Raw genomic sequence first — 9847 nt, forward strand, 5'->3', positions numbered from 1 at the left:
GCGTCTGATAGAGAATTAGTGATGCTTTTATCAAAGCATCACTAATCCAAGTGTCCTAAAGTAAAAAGTGTAAAAGTAAAAAATAAAAAGTGAAAAATAAATAAATAAAGTGTCTGATAAAAATGAATAAACTTATAAAGCCCCAAAATTTCCTTTTTTCTATAAAAAATGAATTATATTAAAAAAAACCTAAAACTTAATAAAAACAATACATATTTGGTATCGTCGCGTCCGTAACAATCTGAACAATAAAACTCCAACAATATTTAATGTATACGGTGAACGTCGAAAAAAAACCCCGGAAAAAACCCGCCGGAAGTAGTGATTTTTCGCCATCTCACCTTACAAAATATGCTATAAAAAGTGATCAAAAAGTCATATACACCCCACAACAGTACCAATAAAAAGCGCACATTGTCCCGCAAAAAATAAGCCCTCAACCAACACTGTCAACCGAAAAATAAAAATGTTACGCTTCTCAGAAGATGGCGATGCAAAAAACATTGATTTATGTCCCTAAATGTGTTTTTATTCTACAGAATTAGTATCGCATAAAAAAATACTATAAATGAGGTATCGCCGTAACCGTACCGACCCGCAGAATAAAGGGAACATGTTACTTATATTGTACGCTGCATGGCGAAAAATTTAAAAGGTAGAATGCAATGCCAGGATTGATTTTTCTTTAAAAAATCCTGCAAAAAAGGGTTAATAAAATGTATTCAATAAGTTGTAGGCACCCAAAAATGGTGTCATTACAAAATGCATCACATCCCGCAAACAACAAGCTCTTATATGGCCATGTCACCAGAAAAATAAAGAAAATATAGCATCTAGTAATGTGAAGACAAACAACCCCAAAATCGCCAAATCATTAGAATACAACTGGCTGCGTCAGGTAGGGAATATATAAGCTGTGCAAGCGGATATCAGGGGACACCCCAGATTTACAGCTTACGAGGGAAAAGACACCGGAAGTGACCCCCTAAGTGACCCCAGAGTGACTCCCCCAATCATGGGACATAGTAGGGAATTTGGTGTTTGCAATGTCCTCCGCACCGCTTATATATTCCCTCTTCGCCATCCCCTCTGCAATCACGTCCGGGATACTAATACTCACTACACCCCCTGATATATTCTTTCAGGGGTGCAGTTTTCAAAATGGGGTGACTCCTTTGGGGAATCCAGTTTTCTGGTACGTTATAGGCTCTACAAACATGACATGGCGTCCGGATACCAAACATCTGAATCTGTACTCTAAAAGTCGCATAGCGCTCCTTCCCTTCTGCGCCCTGCTGTGTGCCCAAACTGCAATTTATGCCACATGTATGACACATGTATGACACTGGTGTACCCGGGATAATGTACGTAATGTCATATGTGGGTATAAACTGATATTAGGGCACAGCCGGACACAGAAGGGAAAAGAAGGGTCATTTGGTTTTTGGATCACAGACGGTTTGGTTTTTGGATGCCATGACACTTTTGCAGAGCTGAAGCGCCAGTAAAGTGGAATCCCCTGATATGTGACCTTATTTTGGAAACTACACCCCTGAAGGATTTATCCAGGGGTACAGAGAGCATTTTTAACCCCCAAGTGTTGCTATAACATATTATCCATAAATGAATACAAAGCTGATTGTGAGAAGTGAAAATGCCAATTTTTCCAAGAATCGGTCATTTCAGTGCGTAATATGTTGTGTCCGACTCGTATCAGAGATGAACGCTCTGAAAGCTGTTATGCCCGGGATACCCACTTAACAGTTTTTGGAGTGTGTATCTCTGCTGACATAAGTTGGGCACAACATATCAGATACTGAAATGGCAAATCTCTGGAAAACTTCATTTTTAACTTCTCATTATCAGCCGCAATTTCATTTCTGGAAACCAAATAAATGCAACCCTCAAGGGTTAAAATGCTCGCTACACCGCTTGATAAATGCCATCAGTGGGGTAGTGTCCAAAATGGGGTGAGATGTCTGCAGATTCCACTTCAGGGGCTTTGCAAAAGTGGCATGGTGTCCTAAAACCAAACTGTGCTCCAAAAACCAATATAGCGCTCCTTTCCTTCTGTGCCCGGCTGTGCCCAAACAGCCTTTCTACCTACATATGGCATTAAGTCCGTTATCCGGGGTACACCAGTGTCATACATGTGGGCATACACCGCCATTTGGGTACACAGCAGGGCGCAGATGTGAAGGAGCGCTATGTGCTTTTGGAGTGCAGATTTAGATTGTTGGTTTTTGGACACCATGTCATATTTGCCGAGACCCTAAAATTTCCCCTACAAAATGGGGTCACTTCTTGGCGAATTCCAGTTTACTGGCACCTTCAGGGCTCTGCAAAAGCAACATGGCGCCCCGAAAGTCCCTCTAACACTGTACCCCAATAGCTAAAAAGCGCACTGCTCCTTCTCTTCTGAGCCCTGCTGTGTGCCCAAGCGGCAGTTTACACCCACATATATAATTTTTTGCCCCTCGGGATGGCCCCTTAATAGTTTTAGGAGTGCAGGTCTCTGACAACACAAAGTGGGTGCAACGTATTGGGCACCGAAATGGCATATTTCTTTAAAAATTTCAATTTTCATTTTGTACATTAATTTTTGGGAAGCATTTTTAGGCTCAAAATGATAATACCCCTTGATACATTCCTTGATGGGTGTAGTTTTTAAAATGGAGTCACATTTGAGGGGTTTCCATTGTATTGGTACTTTAGGGGCTCAGCTAATGCGACATGGCACCTGAAAACTATTCCAGCCACATCTGCCCTCCAAAATCCAAATAGCGCTCATTCCATTCTGAGCCCCACCATGTCCCCATACAGCAGATTATGGCCACATATGGGGTATTGCCGTGTTCAGGAGAAATTGTGTAACAAACTGTGGGGGGCTTTCTCTCCTTTAACCCCTTGTGAAAATGAAAAATTTGGGGATAAAGGGACATTTTACTAATTTTTAACCTACACATCCCTAAGTTAGTAAAATCTGTGAAACGGCTATAGGGTCAAAATGTTCACTATACCCCTCAATGAATACCTTAAGGGGTCTAGTTTATAAAATGGGGTCATTTATGGGGGGTTTCAAGTGTTTTGGTATCTCAAATCTTGTTTGAATGTGCAATGGGCCTGAAATATCTGCAAGCAAAATTTGTGTCTTGAAATCCAGTTGGTGATCCCTTCTTTTTGGGCCCTACCGTGTGTCCGTACATAGGATTAAGGCCACAAAGTGTACATTTTTGAACATGGGAGAAATGGGGCCATCTATTTTGGGGTGTTTTTCTTCATTTTCATGTGTTATGTGCAAAAAAACTGCCTTTAAAATTACTCTTTTGTGTAAAAAATATGAGAATTTTTTGTTTGACGCAAATTCTTTTAAAACCTATGGGGTCAAAATACTCACTATACCCCTCAATGAATACCTCAAGGGGTCTAGTTTATAAAATGGTGTCATTTATGGGTGTTTTCAATTGTTTTGGTAACTCAAATCTTGTTTGAATGTGCAATGGGCCTGAAACATTTAGAAGCAAAAATTGTGTCTTGAAATCCAGTTGGTGCTCCCTTCTTTTTGGGCCCTACTGTGCGTCCGTACATGGGATTAAGGCCACAAAGTGTACATTTTTGACCACGGGAGAAATGGGGTCATCTATTTTGGGGTGTTTTTCTTCATTTTCTTGTGTTATGTGCAAAAAAAACGGCCTATAAAATGACACTTGTGTAAAAAATATGAAATTTTTTTTGTTTGACGCAAATTTTCTCAAAATTTATAGGGTCAAAGTACTCTCTATACCCCTCAATGAATACCCTAAGGGGTCTAGTTTATAAAATGGTGTCATTTATGGGTGTTTTCAATTGCTTTGGTAACTCAAATCTTGTTTGAATGTGCAATGGACATAAAATATCTGCAAGCAAAATTTGTGTTTTGAAATCCATTTGGCCCTCCCTACCTCTTAGGCCCTACTGTATGTGCGTACATAGGACTAAGGCCACAAAGTGCACATTTTTTAACACGGGAGAAGTGGGGTGATATATTTTGGGGTGTGTTTCTTCTTTTTGATGTGTTGTGTGCAAAAAAACTGGCTTTAATATGACACATATTTGAAGAAAATGAAAATGAAATTTTTTTCATCATTTGTAATAATTCTTGCAAAACAATATTTGTTTGATCAAAATGCTCACTATACCCCTCAAAGAATACCTGAAGGGGTCTAGTTTTCCAAATTGGGTCATTTAATGGGAGTTTCTGTCATTATGCCACCTATTCCTGTCTGCAAACATAGCTTGGTACAGGAAAAAATCACACACTCAAAATTTCCAAAATTTGCTTATAAACTTGATAAACTTGTAAATTGTCTAAGTTACTCAAATATGCTAAAATTATCTCAAATATGCTTGAAACACAAAAGGAACATTTGGAAATATATAACTACTAACTTTTTTGCCCTGTATTATTGTGTATATGTGAGATATCGCAGCTAAAAATGGAAAACATTGAAAAATTTTCAAAATTTTCAGCATTTGCGAGTTTTTTAATAAATTTACACAAGTTATATCAGTCTAATTTTACCTTCTCAGTAAAGTACAACATGTCACGAAAAAACAATATCAGAATCGCTTGGATGCAATATACTGTTACAGAATTATTCATTGATAAAGTCACACAGGGCAAATTTCAAAAATTTGGCTTGGTCATTAAGGTCCAAAACAGGCTGGTCACTAAGGGGTTAAGGACCTTTTCCATATCTTATATACTGTACTTAGGAGGTATCAGATAGTATATAGTCAGTGTATAAAGAGATCTGTGATGAAAGAGAACATGTTGTATTGTTTGACGGTCCGTGACCCGGATATGTGAATCCCCTCATTGAATGTAAGGCTGCCATGTGATGACATGGCCATTATTCAGTGTGGTGTGAATGTCGGCTTATAATATGAGTACTGTATACTGCTTATATATAGTAGATAGCTGCTGTATTACCCACGGCTTGTAACATCGGCAGCAGTTTTTTGAGTGAAACCGCTGTTTTCTGGTAAGATCAGCATTCACTATACAATTGTACAGTAATCTGTGCTGAATGTATGTTAGATCAGTCCTATTTTGTGTGGCCTCAGCCTGCAGTTACATGAAAGTGCTAATTAAAGGGATTATTGGGACTACGATATTGATTGCTACAGTCTCCTCTCTACTTACCAAGCACAGCGCCACACTATACAGAGGCCGTGCTTAGTATTGCAGCTCATCCCCACTCATTTCAATTAGATTGAACTGCAGTTTTTAAGATGCTTCTCCTTCCTCATTTATTAGATTTGTTTTGTACATTACCTATTACTCTCCCATCTTCATTTTTCACTTACTACGTTTATTTGGGCAGACATAACTAGATTAGATTAGACATAACTTGCTGGGTGGTCTTGGAGGCCCAAATATTCAGGGATCCCATATTGCCACCCTTGTGTATCTACTAATGAGCGGTTTGTCTAGGGAGAAAGATCTTCATTGGACTCCTATTGAAAAATCTTATTTTTCAGCTAAAAGTCTTTGAGACATTATATTTGCCTCCTTTTGAATGGGTTTGAAAAGTGTCCGGCCATGAGCGCCGGTGAGCGTTTTATGCTCTCCGCGGTGAAATCGTTTTTTTTAACCAGACGCACAGTCGGATATGCAGGACTTTGTGTTCAGTTAAAAAAAAAAAAAACGGTTTTGCCGCGGAGAGCATAAAACGCTCACTGGCGCTCAGGGCCAGACTCGGTCTAACAGGTTTCAGTCTTCTGCATGCAGAAGACAGAAACCTCAGAACGGAGATCGAGCCCTGGTGTGAACCTAGTGTCACTGGCACATACCTCACTTATATGCAGTTCCCGTATAGAGACCGCATATAAGGTCACCCTGGGATGGTATTTCTCCCCGGCCTGTTTACATCAGATGTTCCCCAGTTCTCCTCCGATATGTTGGAGGTGATGTGGAGAAGTTGGTTCTTTACTTCATATCCTGTGGGACTGTCCCAGGGTAACTGAATACTGGAAAGACGTTTTTGATATTTTGGATAAATTAATAGACGGTTCGGTGCCTCGTACTCCACAGACAGTTCTCCATTTAGAACGGAGTTCGATCCCATCTCCAAATTGAAAATGGATATGTACTAGCTATCGCTAAACTAGTAATTGTTAGGAGTTGGAAACAACCCTCTGCTCCTTCTGTGCTGGAACTCTTATTGATACTACTCATACTTATGAACGTGGTGGAAAAATATTAGAAAATGGCTTGAGAATCAATAATCATTGGTAATTGTGTCTATGGCTTTAAAGGGATCCTATCAGTCAGACACAATTTTTTGTAGCTACCACGTCGGCCGCTTACAATACTGTGCAAGCGGCCATTTTCTCGTGGTCTGTGGGTACGCGCAGTCTGCTCTGCCCGAGGCCTAGAAGTTACAAGCCATCACCGGAAGAAGAGGCTGAAGATGACGCTGCTGAAAAAGAGGAGGCGGCGCTGGAGTTTTCTTGCAGCATTGGGGATGCCCCAGTGCTGTCTGAGCGCTGGGGACCCCCCTCAGTGCTGTGAAAGAACTCATTTACATACTGACAAGAACCAGGATTGTAGGCGAACAGAGGACGCGGATAACACGACGAAAGGTAGGAGATGAATAGCCTGTCTTAAGGCTATTCCGACATGGTGCTTACAAAAAAAATTGTGTCTGACTGATAGGATCCCTTTAAGAGAATATATTCAGTATATTATAAGAAGCCGATTCATTAGAATGCCTTATTGTTCAGCAAGTTCTTCTCACAGCTTATTATCAAGGTCTCCTGATAAGATGATCCGGCTGTCCGCCTCACTCCCTTTATTTGGGAGACATGATACAAGAGCAAGGCCTTATCGTGAAACATTGCAAGGTCTACTGACAATAATGAGCCCGTGTTGTCAGGTGCACAAGATGGTGGACACAGATATTCATCATATTCAGGCTCAACTCACCTCAAGGGCCTCAATCTCTGCTGGTACAAGGCTCAACTCACCTCAAGGGCCTGAAGCTAAGTTTGGGAGGGCTCACCCCAAGGGCCTGAAATGTAATTTTTGAAGGTCTCACCACAACACACACACAATGACAGTTAAGGGTAGGTGCAGTTTAATTTTGCCCTTGCCTATTCCATCTGTGGTTGTCATGGTCAACATGATTTAAAGAGGTGCTTGATAATGTTTCTTTAGCTTAAAATTTGTGTTTCTGTCCATACTAATGTGGAGGAAAGAAGGTTTACAAGTGTTTTTCCACTTTCCATAGTGAGTGTGTAAAGTGTGTAGTTGTTAGGCTGTGATGGTGGGGTAATAGAGGGTCTTTGGTGTGTTAGATGCCCCCAGACATGCTTCCCCTGCTGTCCCAGTTGCATTGCAGAGGTGTTGGCATCATTTCCTGGGGTGTCATTGTGGACTTGGTGACTCTCCTTAGTCGAATAGTGATTACCCCTTAAACAAACATTTTTTTCCTCATAGACTATAATGGGATTCGATATTTGGTCGAATATTTCACTATTCGCTCATCTCTACTTCTGAATATAATTTTCGGAACTAAGGTACTTTATAACTAACACAGGGGGGGGGGGGATTTATCTCTCTGGACCTCTTATCTGGGAAGGTTGACTAATTAAAAATTGCTCCTGTCCTAACAGCACACAGGGGCAGGAATACCCCATTGCATTGTGCTGCTGTTTGGACTAAGGGACAACAGATTATCTACATAATCCTCCATTTACTAATACGGTAGAATGTATAAGATTAGAAACATACTCTAATTCAGAATCCCTAATATATAGAACTCGTACAGGAAGAAAATAACATGGCAGTTTCCAAAAAACAGTTATTTGGTATTGCCACTCAAGCAAAAAAAGTCTGAGCTGCAATACCAGACATGGCCAGGCGTGGCAGTGCAGTCGCAGAACCACTCCTTGATAGATGGTTTCTCTGGAGGACCTGGCACGCACATGCAATTCATGGATTCCAAAGATCACTGTAATACTTCACTTCACCTCTGGAGGTGCTGCAGGAGAACCAGACACTTGAGATAGTAGCAGGTACAAAGAGAACAAGCCCTTTAATGGTTTTCCCACATGTCAGACCCCAAACCCCTTTCTATCCCCCGATACAATAAAGGACAGTAGACAAGTAGAGTCACAAAAAAAACTGCATTTTAGTTAACAAAAAAAAAAAGAAAAAAAAAAATATACATAAAATGAGAATATAATTCTCATCTGAGCAAAGGTGCAAGCAGACGGCTTTACACTAAATACACTGCAGTTTTACCATAGGAAACATTACATCACAAATACCAATATACAGTCCCAGAATTCACCTGGAGCCTAGTGGTGTGCCCTACAATACAAAACAGGAAGGGAGGATGCTAATGAAACCTCGGCCCAGGAGCTCACACTTCACGACACCTACCTGCAACGCCATCTAACCCTATCACAACGGCCTACCCCCTTCCCAACCTGCCCAGCGGGGGTGGGCACGGCTGGTTTAACCCTTTCCTACACCACGCTAAGCCTAAAGCCACATCACACACTCGTCTCCCTTTTCACAGTGTCACGTCAAGTCTCAGACCTTCTACAAATCATTAAAAAAAAAAGGGGGAAAAAAAATATACATATATATCGACTTCCTAGCGGGTAAGTAAACTGGAATGTTGGTGACAGACCCGATACGGCTGAGATAAAAACGGAGCCGTTGCGCTCAGTAACCAGACCAGCTCCAGGACGCTCGACCCTATGAAGGGTCAACGCAGGACTCAGATTGGTTTCTAAAGGCGACGGCTGCACTTTTGGTCTCTATAGCACCCCTAGTCATGCTTGTGCCGAGATCCCTCGTATGGAATGACTTCATATACCGCGCGTTGCACACGTACTGAACTTACACGTCCCCTTACACACCAAGGGGACGGAGAGCAAACTGATCATGTTGGAACCACCTCACCTACGATCCCTATGGACTGCTACAGCTCCAAATCGATAAAAGGGATTGTACTCTTAAATAGGGGTTAAAAATGTGCCAATCATTACAGTAAAATTTGCCCCCCCAAGTGCTGGTATTGGGGGCAAAGTTAACCCTTATAGGGTTAATCCAGACTATTCATACGGGCTCCCTATAGCTTCCATTTATCATAGCAGCCTATAGGAACGATCAAAGATGAATGCAGATGCTGCCCCCTGCAGGCAGAGAGCCCAATGGCAGCACTCAGGGGTCAAAGTCAGAGCAATCCCATATCCGAACTGACTGGCGAGAGCAGCCCATGGGCGCCACTTCCTATAGCGGTCAGCGCCGCGCGTCTGGCATCATAGGAAGTTATAAGAAGCGATTTCCACTGAAAATGTCATTTATTAACCATGAAGCGAATTACAGATAGGACTCTGTATTGTAAACTAATGAATTCTTCCTACTTTCCCCTCCACTAGGGGGCCCCCTGCTGACTTTTCACATACCGGTCTGAACTCAAGCAGCAAAGTCTTTCCTGTTTTTTTGTTTTTTTTCACGATAATCTCACACCCCCGGCACCAATTCTACATGTGTAGATACTAAAAAGTTACAAAATAAGACATTTCATCCTATCGAAGACTCTTCCTGCAGATACGAGACCAATTACCTCTTGTGCAAATTAGCAAGGGAGCAAAAGTAGTAAGACGAATAAAACAAAAAAAAAAAATTAAAAAGTCACAACCTCTCCTCGCTCTGACGTATCTCATGACTTTACAATCTCCTCCTCCAGCTGGACCTGGGCCCTTTAAAGATGGCCGACCTTCCGTTCTGTGGTTGCGATCCGATTCTGCTGCGATTTGATTTTTTGCCTTTTTGTTATTTTTTTGT

The sequence above is a fragment of the Leptodactylus fuscus genome, chromosome 5 (genome assembly GCF_031893055.1).
Source record: "Leptodactylus fuscus isolate aLepFus1 chromosome 5, aLepFus1.hap2, whole genome shotgun sequence".
Lineage (NCBI taxonomy): Eukaryota > Metazoa > Chordata > Amphibia > Anura > Leptodactylidae > Leptodactylus > Leptodactylus fuscus.